The sequence below is a fragment of the Peromyscus leucopus genome, chromosome 4 (genome assembly GCF_004664715.2).
Source record: "Peromyscus leucopus breed LL Stock chromosome 4, UCI_PerLeu_2.1, whole genome shotgun sequence".
NCBI lineage: Eukaryota > Metazoa > Chordata > Mammalia > Rodentia > Cricetidae > Peromyscus > Peromyscus leucopus.
This window is the reverse complement of record NC_051066.1, coordinates 14816797-14829843: the sequence shown is the minus strand read 5'-3', so window position 1 is coordinate 14829843 and position 13047 is coordinate 14816797.

The window sequence follows — 13047 nt, the reverse complement described above, 5'->3', positions numbered from 1 at the left end:
GGAGTCATCTTAGACGAGGGAACCTCAATTAAGAAAATGCCTCCATAAGATCAAGCTATAGCCAGGTGGTGGTGACACACGCCTTTAGTCCCAGCACTTAGGAGGCAGAGCCAGGCGGATCCTAGCAAGCACAAGGCCCTGGGTTTGGTCCTCAGCTCTGAAAAAAAGAAAGAAAGAAAGAAGGAAAGAAGGAAAGAAAGAAAGAAAGAAAGAAAGAAAGAAAGAAAGAAAGAAAGAAAGAAAGAAAGAAAGAAAGAAAGAAAGAAAGAAAGAAAAAATCCAGCTATAAGGCATTTTCTTAATTACTGACTGATGGAGGAGGGCCCTGCCCATGATGGGGGGTGCCATGCCTGGACTGGTGGTCTCGGGTTCTATAAGAAAGCAGGCTGGGGTTGGGGATTTCTCTGTAGCCCTGGCTGGTCTCAAACTCCCAGAGATCCACCTGCACATGGCCTCCTGAGTGCTGAGATTACAGGTGTGTGCCGCTATGAGGACAATGTCTACTTTGGGTCAGTGAGCTGGCTGAGCGGGTCACAGTGCTGGCCATCAAGCCTGGCGACCTGAATATGATCCCTGAGACCCATACGGTGGGTTGTTCTATGGCCTCCACATATGTGCCATGGCAGAGAGCATCCACGATGCTCTCCATAAAAAACAATGGTAGTTCTAAAACCCTTTAAAAAGAATTAAGTTGAGCAGGGCAGTGTTGGCACACACCTTTAGTCCCAGCACTCAGGAGGCAGAGGCAGGGGGATCTCTGTGAGTTCAAGGCCAGCCCTGTCTACAGAGTGAGTTCCAGGACAGCCAGGACTACACAGAGAAATCCTGTGTAAAAAAAAAAAAAAAAAAAAAAAAAGAATTAAGTCTTGGTTGAATATTGGATATTAGAGTATGTAGAACATCTTTAATGTTTTTCAGAGTTGTTTGACATTTTGATTTTATAATCATCAATGCTGAGGTTACTGCTTCATGTAAATGTAATATAAAATGGTAGAAGTATGTTTAGGGCTATTTTAGAAATTGTCAGAAATCGGCCCCAATTCCAAGCCAAAATTCACTTAACAATTGTTTTGAAACTCAAATGGAAGTCCAGGCGTGGTTGCACACTATTTTTTGGGGGTGTGTGTGTGTTTTGAGACAGGATTTCTCTGTGTTTCCCTGGCTGTCCTGGAACTCTCTCTACAGACCAGGCTGGCCTTGAATTTACAGAGATCTGCCTGCATCTGCCTTCTAAGTGATGGGATCAAAGGCATTCAACACCAACTGGTAGTAGATGCACACACTTTTAATCCCAACACTTAGAAATGAGAGGTAGGCAGATCTCTGAGTTCTAGGCCAGTTTGGTCTACAGAGCAAGCTCCAGGACATCCAGACTATTCAGAGAAATGCTGTCTCAAAAAAAGAAAAAGAAACTGGGAAGTGGTGGTGTTCACCTTTGATCCCAGCACTTGGGAGGCAGAGGCAAGCGGATCTCTGTGAGTTCGAGGCCAGACTGGTCTACAGAGTGAGTTCCAGGACAGGCTCCAAAGGTACACAGAGAAACCCTGTCTCAAAAAATTAAAAAAAAAAAGAAAGAAAGAAAGAAAAAGAAGAGAAAAAATTAAATCCAACTTTAAAAAATAGAACATTTTTTACATGATATAATCAAAAGATACGGTAATTTGATATATGTTTAGGAATAATGGTAGTAAAACAATAAAGTATTTGTTTTACAGAATTAAACTACTATGTTCCTGTATGGAAATAAAGCTTGGTATGTACAGTAAAAACCCTGAAATCCATAACATCAAACCTGAGCCAAGGTGTTTCAGGCAGCCTGTTGGTACTACCTGTTGTTGTTATGCCTGTCATTATGAGCCCCCAAGAGACCGAGAGTTTGTATGCAAACCAGGAGTCCGAGTTTGTATGCAAAAGCAAAGAGCCTTTATTGCAAGCTTGAGCTTGGGCTCTCCGTCCATTCTGACACAGCGGTTGGATCAGGGAGAGCCTCCAGCTCAGTTGAAGCAGAGTTTTTAGGAAGTAAAGGATGAGGGGATGGAGGAATTCCAGATTCAGATGGGGTTGAAGTCCTGATTGGGCAGAAGCGGGGCAACAGAAGTCTTGTCAAACAGGGATTGGTACTGGTGTTGCCGCAAGGCAACCTATATACAAGTGATGTAAGCTATCCTTTATGTCTTGGAGCATCTAGTACTTATTTGTCTCAATTCTGATTGGTCCCTTGCAGGGTACAGTTTGCGGCTTTTCCTGGTTATTGTAAGGGTGAAGCCTAGTCCCTATATTGTTCGTCTGCATCCTGTAGTGGCTGTACTAATGTGAAGTTAGGCCTCTTCAGTTGTGACATCATGTGAAATTCAAAGTGCATGTGTTTTTGTTAAACAAGCCTGCAGTGAATTTGCACTATGTAACATGGATGAACACTACCAAAAATACCTCAAATTTATTATGTATTTGATTTTGAACTAATTTTAGGTCACTGTACATTCAGAAACCTTTCACTTTTGACAAATGTTTTACAGCCCCCCCCCCTTCAGTTACTGGCCCATCTCCAATGTAAGAATCTGTGTTTAAACCACTACCTTATCCCTGTAACCTGGGGATAATGCTCAGTTGAGTGAGACAGTCCTGTAGGTTAGTTCTCCCTATACAAAAGATAGCACATGGATTTCTTCGTCTCTCTGGGGGAGTTTGCAAGCCTCTTTTTCCCTAGGAGCAGTAAGTGCCCTCCCTGGTTAAGCAGGAGGTCAATTCATGATCACAAACCATGTGGCCCTGTAGTGACTGCAGCTACAGCACTGCAAGGTCACTCCTGGCACTGCTAAGCATGGGTCCAACTCTAGGGCTGCTAGGGAGGCTCCTGCCCAGGATATGTCCCACAGGAAACACAAAGACTCAGGAAAGGCTCTGGTGTGGCCAGTGAAGCAAGCTCCAGAGGAGGGGCATTCAAGCAGAGGGCTAAGGCTGGGTCTTAGCAGCCTGGTGGGAGGAGGGACAGTTCCACTTGGTTCTGCTGGAATGAACAGTGGTAAAGGATAGCCACTGTATCCCTTCTTGCTTTTTGTTTTGCTTTGAAACAGTCACAATGAGCCCAGGCTGGCCTCTAACTTGCTGTGTAGCAAGGATGACCTTGAGTTCCTGATCTTCCTGCTTCCATCTTCAAGGTGCTAGTATTATAGACGTACATCATGCCTAGTTTTTGTTTTTTATAATTTTTTGGTGGTGCTGTGGATCAAACCCAGGGATCTGTACATGTTAAACAAGTACCCTAACACTGAACTATATTCCAGCCCTTTGCTTTCTATTTTAGCCACAATTTTTTTTTTTTTTTTTTTTTTTGGTTTTTCGAGACAGGGTTTCTCTGTGTAGCTTTGCGCCTTTCCTAGAACTCACTTGGTAGCCCAGGCTGGCCTCGAACTCACAGAGATCCGCCTGCCTCTGCCTCCCGAGTGCTGGGATTAAAGGCATGCACCACCACCGCCTGGCTAGCCACAATATTTTGAGGTTATTTATTTACTCATAGGTTTTTTAAAAAAATATTATATTTTTTATGTGTATAAGTGCTTTGCCAACATGTATTGTTGTGGGGTATCTACCAGAGAAGACTGCTCAGACATGGATTTAAGCCAATAGAACGTCTTTATTATTAGCTATCCATCAACTGCATGGAGTGTTCAGGATCCCAGTGGAGCCCTGATGAGCCTTTCTCAGGGTGACTTTTAAGCACAAAAACAATATCCTGGGTTGCCATACTTCAGTTAAGAAGAACAGTTAGCCAGAGCGGGACTACAAAAGCCAAAAAGCAAGGTTAGCACATTTCTAGACTTCCCCAGAACTACGCACTTTGATGGATTAGGTCTTTGTTTTCATTTTAGTAGGTGGTGCTGTCTACATGCTGCGTTTGATGGCCTGAATGGAATTTCCATCACAGCGTCAGCTGTGCTTAGCTCTGGGGATCTACTAAGATCTGGGATCCTGTTACAGTATGTCTGTGCACTAAGAGAATGTACAATGCCCTCAGAGGCCAGGTGAGGAAGTTCAGAGCCCTTGGAAATGGAGTTATAGATGGTTGTAGCCACCATGTAGGTGGGATTAAGATGTGCACCACCACTACCCGGCTCTGGTCTCTACCTTTTATTTTTCATAGAACCATTCCATTTAATTTACTACAAATAACTAGAAATTTTACATCAACTACAGTCTTTTTATTTTTTAAATTTTGTTTTTTTGAGACAGAGTTTTCTGTGTAGCCCTGGCTGTCCTGGAACTTTCTCTGTAGATCAGGCTGGCCTTGAACACAGAGATTCACCTGCCTCTGCCTCCCAAGTGCTGGGACTAAAGGCATGCACCACCATGCCCAGCCAGTACTATTAAAAAGAATTAAGTGTTAGTTAAAGATTGGATATTTGTATATGTAGAGCATCTTTAATGCTTTTCAGAGTTTATTGACATTTTGATTTATAATAAACTTTCAGGTCTAGAAAAAATACAGACTACAAACTCTCAGGAAGCAGAGTTTTTTTCTCCCCTCTGAAACAGTGATATAAGAATTGCATTTTGGGGCTGGAGAGATGGCTCAGCGGTTAAGAGTACTGGCTCCTCTTCCAGAGGTCCTGTGTTCAATTTCCAGCAACCACATGGTGGCTCACAACCATCTATAGTGGGATCTGATGTCCTCGTCTGGCATAAAGTAGTACATGCAGATAGAGCACTCATATACATAAAATAAAAAAAAAAGAATTGCACTTTCCACAGTTTTCAAGTGAAGGGACATTTGAATTTATAACAAAGTTATCCTTTCTGAGAGGAGCTATCTGTAGCATTCTGGTATCTATGGTATTCATTCCCCGTTCCCAACCACATCAATCAAAGATGTCCAGTAAATTATAGGTAATAGTTTATAGTTTTATTCTGTGCCATATATTTGTGGGTTTTCTTTTTCAATAATCCCAGGTGTGGTAGTGTGATAGTCTTTAATGCCAAGCAGCTGGTATTGTCATGAGATCATCTGTGTCTACTTGATAGAAGCCATCAAGATCAGGCATGTGGACTGTTGACATCTCTCATAGAAGGGAGAGGTGAATGGAGAGGGTCATTGGATCCTCATCTGAGGATCCGGCTACTCCTCCCTGCCATTTGTATTCAATTCAGCCATAACTGTACATGGTCCTGGGATCTCAAGGATGAGCTAAAGCATATAGACAGGAGAAGGTTAGTGGAGGGAGCTCTGTGGAAAACCATCATTCATGCAGGATAGAGACTTTCCAGTGCGGCTGCTTTGGGGTCACCCTCACTCCTGTTAAGAGTAACCCCTCATCCATGCTCTACAAGTCTATTAAACTCATTGATTCTTGAGCCAGGCGCAATTCTATCTGGGCAGTGGTGGCGCACGCCTTTAATCCCGGCACTCGGGAGGTAGAGCCAGGCAGATCTCTGTGAGTTCGAGGCTAGCCTGGTCTACAGAGTGAGTTCCAGGACAGGCACCAAAACTACACAGAGAAAAACCCTGTCTTGGAAACAAACAAACAAACTCATTGGTTCTCCAGGGTAACTTTTTTTTTTTTTTTTTTTTTTTTTTTTTGAGACAGGGTTTCTCTGTGAAACAGTCCTGGCTGTCATGGACATGGAACTCACTCTGTAGACCAGGCTGGCCTCAAACTCACAGATCCACGCGCCTCTGCCTCCCAAGTGCTGGGATTAAAGGCATGTGCCACTACCGCCTGGCCTAGGGTAAACTTTTGTGGCATTGAACTTTGGTTTGTTGTTGGGACCTTATAAGGAGGGGTAAATAACATCTCTCTAGGGAAGGAATTCTTGCAACCACACCTGTAATCTTAGCAGTTAGGCAGTTGAGTCAGAAGTTTAGGCAGAAGGTCAGAGAGTCTGAAGCTCTCCTTGGATACATGAGACCATTAAGTAGAAGACAGACATGAGTAATAGAGTTAGGACATGAGGTCTCTAAGACTGCCAACATCCCATCCTCTTTGTACACCTGATGAGCTATTGTAAAATACTGGCCCCAGTGAGAACCAGACTGCCTTCAGGCTTAAAAACCATCTTATAGCAAAGAAAAACTAGGTTCATTCCTCTTTATGATTAAACCTCTGGTTTCTCAAGGATTGGGCTGGGGCTGGAGAGATGACTCAGTGGTTAAGAGCACTGGCTGCTATTCCAGAGGACTCAGGTTCAATTCCCAGCACCCACATGGCAGCTCATAACTGTCTGTAACTCCAGTTCCAGGAGATCTGACACCCTCACATCAATGCATATAAAATAAAATTAAATAAATAAAAAAAAAAAAGGATTGGGCTATGCCCCAGCAGGAACCTTAACTACAAATGGTTCTGTATGGCCTGGTCCAGGAATAGCAACCATGCCTTTGTTTAAAAAATTGCTTATAACCATCTTGCAACTCTAACTTTGTTTCAAAATGTTGTATGACGACCTTGTTATGTTCTGCTCCTATAACCCTGCCCATTTGAAATTTGCCCACCAAATCCCCCATTTGAAAACCCCCTATCCCTGAGCCTTGTCTTCTCACATCCAATGCTGACCTCTCAAACCCTACCTTAGAGGGAGACAGCCCATGTACATGAATAAAAATGCTTGCTTTGATTAATTTGGCCATGATGATTTGGGTCAGTGGTCTTTTTCCTCCTGTCTTTGGGATTAACACCAGCTTTCATGATAAAGCATCAAGTTTCTTCACTGGCAGACACCCATGAAATCCAACATGGGACCTCAAGCAGCCTCACAAAGGGGTTAGATGGGAAACTACAGCTGTGTTTTGGTGTCTGTGTCTCCTGAGGGTCAGAAGGCTCCTTCGTGGTTGTCTGGCCCTGAAGCTGCAGATGTTTTGTTCCTGCTATATCAGAATCTAAAGCACCAGGATATTGTCTCACACACGTGCACTAGAGAAGGATCTGCACTACACCAAGTGTAGTGTTTTCTGGTGGACCACCAGAAGATACACCCTAAAGAGGAGATCTAAGTAGCCCACTATTGTAGGAAGCACAGTTGAGAATAAGCATTGGAGAAACCAGGGCTGTCAATCATGTGGGCTTATGTTCTTCGGTGGAAGGGAACAAACGGCACCTAGTCACCTGGGATGCCAGAGTGAAAAGTGGTCAGTCAACCTGGTGATTCTTTGCTCGTTTCTTAGGAGCCAGCCTCCACCTGCATCCCCCAATATCCTGAACGATGTTCAGGCCCTAGTCCTGCAGCTAAGAGAACACATTCCTATGAGAGAGGCCCAACGTACTTTGCCTCCTCCACCAACAGAATCTATCCTTATGATTATCACAGATCCTTCCTCTAAGGAGTCGAAGGACCCTTTCACAGGGGTCACATATCAGATATCCTGCATTTACATTACGATTCATAACAGTAGTAAAATTACAGTTATAAAGTAGCAACGAAAGTAATTTTATAGTCCGGGGTCACCACAACATGAGGAAATGCATTAAAAGGTCATTAGGAAGGTTGAGAATTGCTACTCTAGGCCCTACCTTTGAACTCTGTTTATCAGCCAATAGAATTCATTCTTCTTTTTTTTTTTTTTGGTTTTTTGAGACAGGGTTTCTCTGTGTAGCTTTGCGCCTTTCCTGGGACTCACTTGGTAGCCCAGGCTGGCCTCGAACTCACAGAGATCCGCCTGGCTCTGCCCCCTGAGTGCTGGGATTAAAGGCGTGCGCCACCACTGCCCAGATAGAATTGCAGAGACTCGGCACTATCTCAAGTTTCATTCTTCATTTCTTGTGCATATCTCCCCCACCCCCAAAGCTGTGAGGCTTTTAGAAGTCAAGGAGTCCCTGGATACACTAAGACTTGCAAGAGAAAAGCATCACCTTACCCCACAAATATGCTACTGCTACCTACTTCATAAATACTCATAAAAATCTTTTAAAAATCCAAAAACAGGATTCTCTGTTGGTACCCTCCTCCACCTGGTGGAAACCCATTCTAATTTGTTAGGATGTCCTGCTTTGATTTTGATTTGTTAAATAAACTTATGCTTAAATTTGTGTGTGTCTTTCAACTGAATTTTCTTTTTTTGAGACAGGGTCTCACTCTGCAGCCCTGGCTGTCTTGGAAATCACATTGTAGTCCAGGCTAGCCTCAAACTTAAAGGAAATCCATCTGCCTCTGCCTCCCAAGTGCTGGGATTAAAGATGTGCACTACCACACCCGGCTCCAGCTGAATTGTTCCCTTCAAGGAGACAGAAGCTAAGAGACCCATGCAACAAGACCATCCAACAAAACAACAAAAACCCCTTCATGTATATTCTGACTGAGGTGTGAGGGGCTGAGGAGATAGATCTGTGGTAGAGCAGCACTGTGGATCTGAGGGGCGTCCCTCAATGATGGCTAAAAACTAGGTATCCACCAGGTGGTGGTGGTGCACACCTTTAATCCCAACACTTGGGAGGCAGAGGAAGGCAGATCTCTGTGAGTTCGAGGCCAGCTTGGTCTACAGAGCGAGATCCAGGACAGGCACCAAAACTACAAAAAGAAACCCTGTCTTGAAAACAAAAACAAAAACCTAGGCATCCATCTTGGTACCCACTAGCTGTTCGTCTCTGACTTTGTTCTCTGACTTCCAGTCCCTGGAAGATAATTTCTCAGTAATCCTGACTCAGTGACCCCCCACCGCCCCCCCACATACCCAGAAATGTACAGCAGTGACCATCTACTTGTTATAACTAACATGCTTTTTCTTTTTCTTTTTCTTTTCTTTTTTTTTTTTTTTTTTTTTGAGACAAGGTTTCTCTGTGTAGATTTGGAGCCTGTCCTGGAACTCCCTCTGTAGACCAGGCTGGCCTTGAACTCACAGAGATCCACCTGCTTCTGCCTCCAGAGTGCTGGAATTAAAGGCATGCACCACCAATGCCTGGCCCTAATAAACTCTTATAGTGGGTTTTGTTGTGCCCCGTGGCTTTTCTCGCAGGGTAAACAGTGCCACATAATAACTAACACTTCCCTCAGGGACTGAAGAGATGGTTCTGTGACTAAGAATACTGATTTCTTTTCCAGAGGACTCAGGTTTGAGTCCCAGCACCCACATCAGACAGCTAACAATCATCTGAAACTCCAGTCCCAGAAGAAACAATGCCCTCTTCTGGCCTTCATGGGCACTGCACACAAATGGTGTCCATACGTGCCTGCAAAACTTCCATATACATAAAATAAAGAAAAATGCCTGGTCTACAGAGCAAGTTCCAGGACAGCCAGAGACACAAGTGAAAAAACAAAATAAATAAAAATCTCAAAAAAAAAAAGATGTATTTAAAAAGAAAATCTTTCCCTTGGCCACCTTCTCACATCAGTCTCAAGTTTGGCTCAGAGATTGTTGTCTAGCAGTAATCAATAAGTCTTTTACTTATAATTGGATTGAGTCTATAGTCTTTTCCCAGGGGTCAGAACTCCGTAACACCAAGAGCTACAGAAAAAGCCTGGCAAGGCAGCATAAGTCTGTAATTACAGAGCTGAGTGGAGACAGGTGGACCACAGAGGCTCACTAACCAAACCGGTCTAGCAGAATCAGCAAGCTCCAGGTTCAGCAAGAGACCCTGTTTCAAAAACAGGGTGGAGAAACAGTTGAAGAAGAGCCTCGTTGACCTCTGGCCTCCACAAGTGCAACAGTAATGGCCATATCCTCGGAGAGAGAAAAGAGAGAGAGAGCAGAAAGAGAGAGAGAACTACTGAGGTCTGAGCAAAGGTTATGCTACTCTCTTACATTTGTAAAACGTTTCTCATAATAAATATCTTACTATTCCAGAGTAATTACATGTATAAATTCCTATCAAATGTGAGTTCACTTGAATAAGGATTGAGATTTAAAGGCCTTGCCATGTTTTTATGGTCATAGGATTTTCCCCAGGATGAATTCTCTAATGCTGAATCCAGTGTAAATAACTATTAAGGACCATAGCTTATGTATTAGTTACTTTTTGTTACTTAGCTAAAACACCATGGCCTGGCAGTAGTGGTGAGGCTTGGCAGCAGACAGCCAGAGCGGAAGTTAAGAGAGCACATCTCCATCCACACACAGGAAGCAGGGAACAAAGTGAAGTGGGGTGAGGCTATGAACTGTCCAAGTCCACCCCCAGGAACATACTTCCTCCAGCAAGACTTCCTCCTAAAGTTTCCACGATGTCCCCCAAACAGCCCCACCAACTGGAGACCAATTGTTAAAATACTTGAGCCTGTCAGAGACATTTCTCCATTCAAACCACCACACTTGTAGACTTTCTGGAATGGACTATTTGGTCTCCAGTAACTGGACTTCATAAAGGCTTTGCTACATACTTTCCTAATGTGGAGTTTTTATCACATAGGAAGTCTTTGGTGTTTGGTAAGGTTTGAGGGACTATTAGAGGATTGGCCATGCTTTGCACGTCTAGGGGTTTCCTCTGAAGTTGAATAAGGACCAAGCTTAGGATAAAGTCTTGGATATTATTTTTGTATTTGAAGTGTTTTTCTTTTCTTTTCTTTCTTTCTTTTTTTTTTTTTTTTTTTTTTTTTTTTTTTTTTTGGTTTTTCAAGACAGGGTTTCTCTGTGTAGCTTTGGAGCCTGTCCTGGAACTCGCTCTGTAGCCCAGGCTGGCCTCAAACTCAGAGATCCGCCTGGCTCTACCTCCCGAGTGCTGGGATTAAAGGTATGTGCCACCACCGCCCAGCTGGAAGTGTTTCTTTCTAGTGTGGAATGTGAAGATAAGGACGCAAGAATAACTCCAGAGTTTAGAGGGCCGAGAAGCTGGAAGAACACTGGCTTGACCTTATGAGAAGGGAGATGGATGTATCGGATGACGGTCTTTTTGTTGGTGGTGGTTGTTTTTGCTTGAGACAGGGCTTCACTATGTCTCCCAGGCTGACGCTGAACTCACTGTGTAGTTTAGACTAACCTCAAGCTCAGTGAGTCTTCTGTCTCAACCAAGTCTGGACTTGAACTCAAAATCCTGCTGCTTTAGCCCCCAGAGTGTTGGGATCACAGGAGTGTGCCATTATTCCTGCCAGATTTTAAATTACTGTTTCATATAGGTATTTTTACATTTTCCACTTCTTGAGATGGTTTTGGCAACTTGTATCTTATTAGGAATTTCCCTAGTTCACCTAAGTTTCTTGATGCATGAGTATAGTTTGTCCTAGTTTCTTATTATTTTTCTCTCTTCCTCCCCTTCTCCTTTTTTCCCTCTTTTCCTCTCTTCCCCCACCCTCTTCCATCCTCCCCAACTGGCTTTGAACTTCAAATCCTTCTGTGTCTGAATCCTAAGCACTGACATTATAGGTGTGGGTTATGGCTAGTCCCACCCCAAGTTTGTTAGTGTGGAAAATTTTAAGATTTTCCATCTCTTTTATTTTGAAAGTTTATAGTCAAAATTTCCCCCTCTAAAAGTCCTCACTGCATCTTAAATTTTTCCTAATATACATTTTAATTATATGTGTCTGTGTGTGGGCACATGAGTGAAGGTGCTCAGAGAGGATAGAGACGTCAGGTACCCTGGGCCTAGAGTTACAGGATGGTGTAAGGTACATGATGTGGTGAAAGACCCTAGCCCTTCAGGCTTACACCCCAAAGCCTCAGGAAAGGAGAAACTTCAAGCACCAGGAAATGAGAAACTAAAAATCTAGTTCCAAGGGCAACCTGACTTAGCCATTGTTCAATCTCCCCTGCAACCATATAACAGTGTAAAAATATTTGTTAAGAGATGTGCTCAACTGTGACTGGGATAGTTGCAGGTGTTCCATGAAGGACCACTGTGACCTTTGTGTAAACTCCACTCCTGCCCTGACACCCTCCTTGAGGTTTCAGGAAGAATGTACCTGTTGACGTAACTGTACCCCCTCTGTGATCACTCTGTGATCAGACCATTATCTTGTGAAATGAAATTGTATGGAAATTGTAATCTTGTGGGTTTTTCCTTTAAAAGCCCTCATGGGGCTGCAGTAAGATGCGGCTCTTGCTTAGGAGCAGAGTTTGCCCTTCTATATAGAAGTTTAAATAAAAACCTCTTGCTATTGCATCAACTGGACTGGAGTCTGGGTTCTTGGGGAGCCCACTTGAGACCCTAAACTTTGGGGTCCAACAGTGGGAACCAAACCCTGGTTCTCTACAAGAGTAGTACATGCTTTCAATTGAGAAACCATCTCTCTAGCCCCTCCTATCTTTTTTCATTTGATTCAGTTATTTTCTTTTTTCAAAACAGGGTTTCTCTGTGTAGCTTTGGAGCCTATCCTGGAACTCACTCTATAGCTCAGGCTGGCCTCGAACTCACAGAGATCTGCCTGGCTCTGTCTCCTGAGTGCTGGGATTAAAGGTGTGCGCCACCATTGCCTGGTCTTAGTGATTTTTAAAATCTGATTTATTTAGAATGGTGTTCATTTAAACTTCTCAAATATGTATTGATTTCTAATTTAAGTTCTACTGCAGCTAAAAATAAGTTGTGTGATTTAAATCTTTTCAAATTTATTTGGACTTCTTTTAGGTCTTATGGCCTATGATGAATGTCTGTGCACTTAAAAGTATAGCTTCCTGTTGTTGAGTACTGTGTGACAGGTCAAACGGTTGCCAGCACTGGACTGGTCTCTCACCTTTCTCTCTCAGCCCTTCCCCTTCCTTTTCTCTCCTTTCTCTGCTACTCAGCCGGGATGCTCTGACAAACTGCTTTGTGTGTGTGTGTGTGTGTGTGTGTGTGTGTGTGTGTGTGTGTGTGTTTCTTCCTCAACAGAGCTTGAATTCCCCCAGTCCTCCTCCTCTACCTCCCAAATGTCAGGGTTACAGGCACAGAGCACAACCGAATCTGGCTCTAAATACTGGTTTTGGTATGTTTGTTTCTTAAATTTAAGTTCTGTAAGGTTTTATCTTATAGTTTTGGTGTGTATGGGTTTGCTTTGCTTTTGAGACAGGGCCCTGACAGTCCTGGAACTCAGATTTACCTGCCTCTGCCTTCCAACTACTGAGATTAAAGTCAAATGCCACCATGCCCAGCCTTTTTTTAAAAATGATTTATGTGTATATAAACATATATGTATTTTTTCTCCATCCCTACCGCA